This window comes from Gossypium hirsutum, chromosome A06 (assembly GCF_007990345.1).
Source record: "Gossypium hirsutum isolate 1008001.06 chromosome A06, Gossypium_hirsutum_v2.1, whole genome shotgun sequence".
NCBI classification, from domain to species: Eukaryota; Viridiplantae; Streptophyta; class Magnoliopsida; order Malvales; family Malvaceae; genus Gossypium; species Gossypium hirsutum.
The window spans coordinates 38087808-38094809 of NC_053429.1; the positions used below are offsets into that span (position 1 = coordinate 38087808).

The following is a 7002-nucleotide window of genomic DNA, read 5'->3' on the forward strand; positions in this document are numbered from 1 at the left end:
CTGTGACATTTTGAATCAAAGGTAATTACTTAGACGAGGGGAGACACCTATATTTTCATGGTAAAGTGCTCAACTTGGAATGTTTGAAACTTTGATGTTCTTTCAGTTGAATTTTCAATGTATGATTACTTATGGATTATTTTGAGATATTATCGATAGAAATTATAAGTTGAGAAGAATTTATTTTGATTATGAGTTGAGAATTCTACTTGAGGACAAGCAAATGCTTAAGTGTGGGGGTATTTGATAAATCGTAATTTATACATATTTTTACCCCATGCTTAACACATTTTATGGATGATTTTTCCTTAGAATTGGTGAATTTGATGCTCCTAATGCCTTAATTTCATGTTTTATACTTAGGTGAGCATAGGAGAGCGAAAGGAACGAGAAATGGGTCAAAAATGGAGAAAATGGGCCAACGTACGAAATCAACACGGCCTGGACTTCCTCACACGGGCAAACCACACGGTCGTGTCAATTTGGCAGAATCAAAGCACGACTCACACAGGTAGAACACATGCTCGTACCATTCTAACAGGCTCGAGCACGGCCTGAAGTAATCACACACGGGCGTGTCACACGGACGTGTCCCTGCCGAGCCCAAGTTGAGTCCAATTCAGAAAAGGCTAATTTTAAGGGCTTTTAGGCATTCTAAAGCCTATAAATACACCCTAAACGAAGAGGAAAAAGGATGCAGAGAAAAGGAGGCAGGAAACTACTCAAGGGTAGCCGATTGATCTATCTCAGAAGGCGGATTCACCATCAAGATTGAAGATCTCCCCTCAATTTCCCTTCAGGAGTTTTGGGTTTTCTTTATATTTTGTATTCATTATTCTTCTAAGATGTTTTCCTTTTTAGTTATGAATTAAATCCCCTAAATACCTAAGGGGAATGAAACCTAAGATGAATCTTGTTATTATTTTCTGAATTGTATGATAAATATTTAACTTGTTATTAATTATGTGTTCTTAATTCTTTTTTTGATATCCCATGATACTGATTCAAGATAAGCTCTTATTCAGAGGAGGAATAGACCCTGTCTAAGAGTACATTTGTCATAATTAAGCGGAGTTGATTACGCGCCTAGAGATAGGGTGACAAGATTTTGCCGGATTAGGGTGAAACCTAATAAGGGGATCCATAAATCAAGTTAATGCAACCCTAGGGTGTTAATTAGAGAAAAATCTCAATTATTCAATCTAGGGATTAGACGTTATTAGTCTTAAATAGGGATAATAACATAACTTAGGGATCTCTACGAAACAAGTTAAATGAATAAATCATCCGATTCGGAGTTAGAATAACAAGTGAAGTGTAGGTAGATTATTCCTTAGGTATTGTCTTAATTAAATCGTTTTTCCAAAAGTAATTACCCAATTCTATTTTCTGTGAATTCTTATTTTAGATAATTAGTTAGTTAAAACAAACCCCCCTTATTCTTAGGCTAGATAATAAAAAGACAGTCATTACTAGTACTTTTAGTTCCTTTGGGTTCGACAATCCGGTCTTGCTAAAACTATACTACTGTTCGATAGGTACACTTGCCTACATCGTGATAATAGTTAGTTTCAAGAACGATTAATTATAAATATATAAAACTTACATGTCACGAAAATCGCGATCAAGTTTTTGGCGCCATTGCCGGGAAACTAAGATATTAGGAACACTCAATTTTTATTACTTTAGCCATTTATTTTTCTTGCAAGTATATTCTATTTTATTTTTTTATTATTTATTATTTTAATTTTTATTTATCTTGGCAAGTTTTTATAGTTTATGACTAGAAGAAACCTGTTAGGACCACTACTTTTTGACGAAGAAATCGATTACACAGCTCGCAGAAACCAAAGAGAAATAAGGCAAAGCTTAAGATACGGAGAACGAGCAAGATGATGATATTCAAACCCCAACCGAGGAGATGGTTGAAAACCAAGACAATCAGCTACCTCCTGCGATACCCGTTGAACTAGCAAATCAAAATCCTGCTCCTCGTACTATGTATGATTATGCTAAACCTACTTTAATAGGAACTGAGTCAAGTATAGTTAGGTCTACTATTGCTGCAAATAATTTTGAACTAAAACCTAACACTATTCAAATGATACAGCAATTTGTTCAGTTTGATGGTTTGCAGGATGAGGATCCAAACACTCACTTAGAAAATTTCCTTGAATTCTACGATGCATTTAAAATTAATGGCGTTTCTGACGATGCCATTCGTCTTCGGTTATTCCCTTTTTCATTGTGGAACAAAGCTAAACAGTGGTTGAACTCGTTACCACGAGGGTCAATTACTACTTGGGAACAAATGACCGAAAAATTTCTATTAAAATATTTCCCGCCGGCTAAAACAGCCAAATTATGTAATGATATCTCTTCGTTTGTGCAGATGGACTTAGAAACTCTTTACGATGCATGGGAGAGATACAAGGACCTACTGCGAAGGTGTCCTCACCATGGACTACCTCTATGGTTGCAAGTTCAAACATTCTACAATGGTGTGAACCCCTCGACAAGGCAAATGATTGATGCAGCAGCCGAGGGAACCATCAACAACAAAACACCTGAAGAGGCTTACGAATTTATTGAAGAGATGTCACTGAATAACTATTAGTGGCAAGTCATGAGGACTAAGCCAACTAAAACAGCAGGCGTTTATAACATCGATTTGGTTACTATGCTATCAAACCAGGTAGAACTTCTAAATAAAAAGATTGATGGTCTACTTGGTTCTACTCAGGTACATCCAGTAATGAGGTGCGAGACGATTGAATAGGGATAATAACATAACTTAGGGATCTCTGCGAAACAAGTTAAATGAATAAATCATTCGATTCGGAGTCAGAATAACAAGTGAAGTCTAGGTGGATTTTTCCTTAGGTATTGTCTTAATTCAATCGTTTTTCGAAAAGTAATTCTCCAATTCAATTTTCTGTGAATTCTTAGTTTAGATAACTAGTTAGTTAAAATAAAACCCCCTATTCTTAGGCTAGATAATAAAAAGACAGTCATTACTAGTACTTTTAGTTCCTTCGGGTTCGACAATCGGGTCTTGTTAAAACTATACTACTGTTCGATAGGTACACTTGCCTACATCGTGATAATAGTTAGTTTCAAGAACGATTAATTATAAATATATAAAACTTACCTGTCACGAAAATCGTGATTAGGTGGCTTATGCAATCTCAACGGATCACTTACTTGAGGTATAGCAGGTATTAAAGATGGATTAATCGGGGGTGGAGGTTGTTGTGCAGCCGGGCTAGTCCGGATGTACTGAGTAAACCAGTCATTCATCATTTGGTAAAAGTCTTGTCTAGCCTCTCGCTCCTAGTTACTCAAAATCGGTCAAGAATCAACCAGCGTTGTCCCTTGCACGGGAGCAGGCGCTACGCTCTTGACATCATCAGCTACAGCTCTATCAAGATCCATTTACTATATGAAAACACATTTTCAAATGTCAGAAGTCATCACACTATCACAATATATAATATGGCATGTATAGCTAGACACACACGCGCTACGTTAACCCTAGAATCGACTAAACTTGGCTCTGATACCAATAAAATGTAATACTCCTAACTCGTATCTATCATCAGAATAGGGTTACAAGGCATTACCGTTCATATTACAATTCAGAACAAACTTTCATTAAAAGGTAAATCATCTAATTAATTTTTTTTAAAACCAAACTACCTGTTTCGATACACTATTTAACTAGTTATTCGAGTCAGGCAACTCAATTCAAACAAATAAACATAGAAATCTAATACTTAACTTTTAACCCAATACAATTCATTTCATAAATGAAATATGCAAACCTAACATTCAAAGCATACAAATAGTTTATATATAATGAATCTGTCAACTTGCAATTTATATTCACCAACTTAAATTAATACAGTCACACATCACCATGCTTCATATAAATAACATATATCTCAGTGTCCATTTCATTTATCAAATATTACCTAACATTATAACATACATTACTTAACCACAATTATTTTATTCCACAATTATAACATGAGCATATAAGCAAATATATAATGATTTATCTTTATCACATTTGCTGAACCACATAGGTTATGCATGAATAGATCGAATTAACATACCCAACTTGTCTCCACTTAGCCAATTCGCTACATTAATAATCATGACATAATCATATTTATATATGTATACTCATACAATGCTTTTATAACCGAATTAAAACAGCTATTACCTATTCACAATTATATGCATTTCATAATCATTTCATTTCAATGCTAACCAAAATTAGTATAACATACTCAAATACAAAGCATATCATATAATACATATACCAAAACAAATCCTAGTCACATTAGAATATAGTTGAATACTTCTTAGTACCAAATCATGTTATAAAATGTACTTACCAAAGGTAAATCATTCACTAATTATAAATAAATATGTATATCCAAGACACAAATTTCATGAACCATATGGAAAACCATACAAAATATCTCCAATCATATTCAATCATTACAATACATCATTTATTACCAATCATTTATAACATATTAATCTAATATAATAACTAAAATTTACATATATAACTTTTCTTAGTATAAACCGCATCCAAATTGAACAAACATGCTTATGTATATATTATGAACAATTCATTCATACTACATCCGAATCACCAATCAACTTCAATGCACAACAAAGAACATATCACAAATATTATTCATCCACAACAGAAAATACCATAACAAAAATGAACTCAAACCATAAGCAAACATAACTGAAACCAAACATGGAAATTAAGCCATTTTCGTATGGCTCAAATTATACAGAGCTATAATCCAACATTTCAAAAGATAATCCAGCCTATACATGCCATAGTTTGATAGTTCACTTATAAAGGTACCGAAAATAGTGGATAGTGTGATAGACTTTGTTGACGATCCCCCGAGCTTGTAACTTGAAACCAAATCTATAAAACAGAAGCAAATATACACACAATAAGCTATCTTAGCTTAGTAAGTCATAAGCAAATAAAAAACCAAATGATATTATCAGCTTAATTAAACTAAACCAAAATATATCATCTTTATCACATTTAGTCTCAAACTACCAAGCTTTATAAATAGTGCATTTTCATGTTCAACACTGCCTTAGTCGAATACTCATATGATCAAGATAATTAGTTATCACCCAACCTTCAAAGCCAAAATGTCAATATACACATATAACCAAATGCACATACACGTATACTCACAAGCTTAAAAATCATAATATAATATCGTGTACATGTTCTATCTCTGTGGCTGAATATACATGGTCTTGTATACACATATTCAAAAACCAATTCCATAATATTCATATCATTCATTTATAGGACCGAATACACCTACCATAATAACATATATTCTTCATTTGCATTACACATAATTTGTAACAAATAATCAAGTTACTAACTTACTTTATTTTAGGTAGGTAATAAGTTAATTCATACCTGGCCATCTAGTTCGTTTTACACATTCGAACATCACTTATCTTTGCCTGATGAACCATTCAGAATTGGATAAGACACTCGGATAATCACACATATATCGTACAATGCCAACGTCCCAGACATGGTCTTACATGTAATCACATATTGATGCCACTGTCCCAGATAGGGTCTTACTCGCACACATATATCGGAGTCACATATCGATGCCATGGTCTTACTCGCACACATATATCGGAATCTTATGTCATGAAATATGTATCCTAACTATTCTTAAGGTTCATACGGGACTTTCAGACATCGTAACTCGATCGAAAGGAATGCATGAACATGGTTACCAAGCTTATACACATTCGGCAATAGCATATATAAAATCATATATTTCATTTCAGCATATATACTTTGCATTTAATTAAAATTAAGTACGTCTATTTGCTTATTGTAACACCCCAAACCCGGCCCGGACGTTATGGTCGAATCTGACGTGTTATGTGACAGCCTAAAATTGACCCTAGTCGGGAAGTGGTTTCGGGACCGCTAAACCGAGTCACCGAAATGTTCGAATGTGATATTTATTGTCTAGAATATGTAATTAGGAATGTGTGAAAATTTCAAGCTTCAATTTAGTCGATTGCATGTTAGTTTTAGTAAATAGGACTTATGTGAGAAAATTTTGAAATGTGATAAGTCAAAGCATAATGACCTATTAGTGCATGTTGAAAAAGGGGGGACTTGCATGTCAATTTCCCCCCCTCTATTAGTAGTGGCCGGCCATGACAAGTATGGTAGACCAAGTGTGATGGGCAAGACATGTCATAGACATGTTGTGTTGGTGCATCATGGGTGGAAACAATAAAATAATGAGCATGGTAATTAAATAATGAAAGGGAGGAGTGATGAAAAAAAAAGAATGGTCTCATCCATGCCCCCCCCCCATTGCCGTGAGTAAAAGAAAAGAAAAGAAAAATTTTGTTCATCCTTTTTCATCTTCTTTTGGCCGAAAATTCTAAGGAAGGAGGAAGGAGTTCTTGCTTCATGTTTGGTTTGGAAGAGGATTAGGAGGAGGTTTGGCCATACTTGTATCTAGATCAAGGTATGTTTGAGGTTGTGCCATGAGATTCATGCATGTTTTTAGTTGCTAGCTTGAGTTCTAATTAGCTCATGGTTTAAATCTTTGCTATGTCATGGGGATGATATTCGGCCTAGGTGGATTTTGTGTTAATGCCATTGCATGCTAAATATGAAGCTTGTTAATGATGCATGTGATGGTGGATTGATGATTCTTGAATCTTCTTTTTAGCATTTTTGAGTGAGCACATATGTGCATTGGTTGCTAGATGGAGAAGAATCGGCTAGCAAGTTGTGTGCTAAGGCCGAATATAATTTTTGTTTATTAATGAGTAATGCATGTGTTAAATTGATGGAAAGGGAGAGGATGCTTTACTAGTGTATATATGTGTGTATTAGCCAAGTTTTGAACTTGAAACAAAATGGTGTTTAGTCAATACAAGTGACCATAC

At 34.4% G+C, this 7002-nt stretch overlaps 1 non-coding gene across 1 annotated transcript; it reads right to left on the reverse strand.

Moving 5' to 3' along the window:
* Positions 1-2361: 2361 nt before the first annotated feature.
* LOC121231205 (small nucleolar RNA R71) lies at positions 2362-2466 on the reverse strand. Its single transcript, XR_005929271.1, has one exon. It is a non-coding gene; the product is annotated as a small nucleolar RNA R71 (small nucleolar RNA).
* Between the last annotated feature and the right edge of the window lie 4536 nt (positions 2467-7002).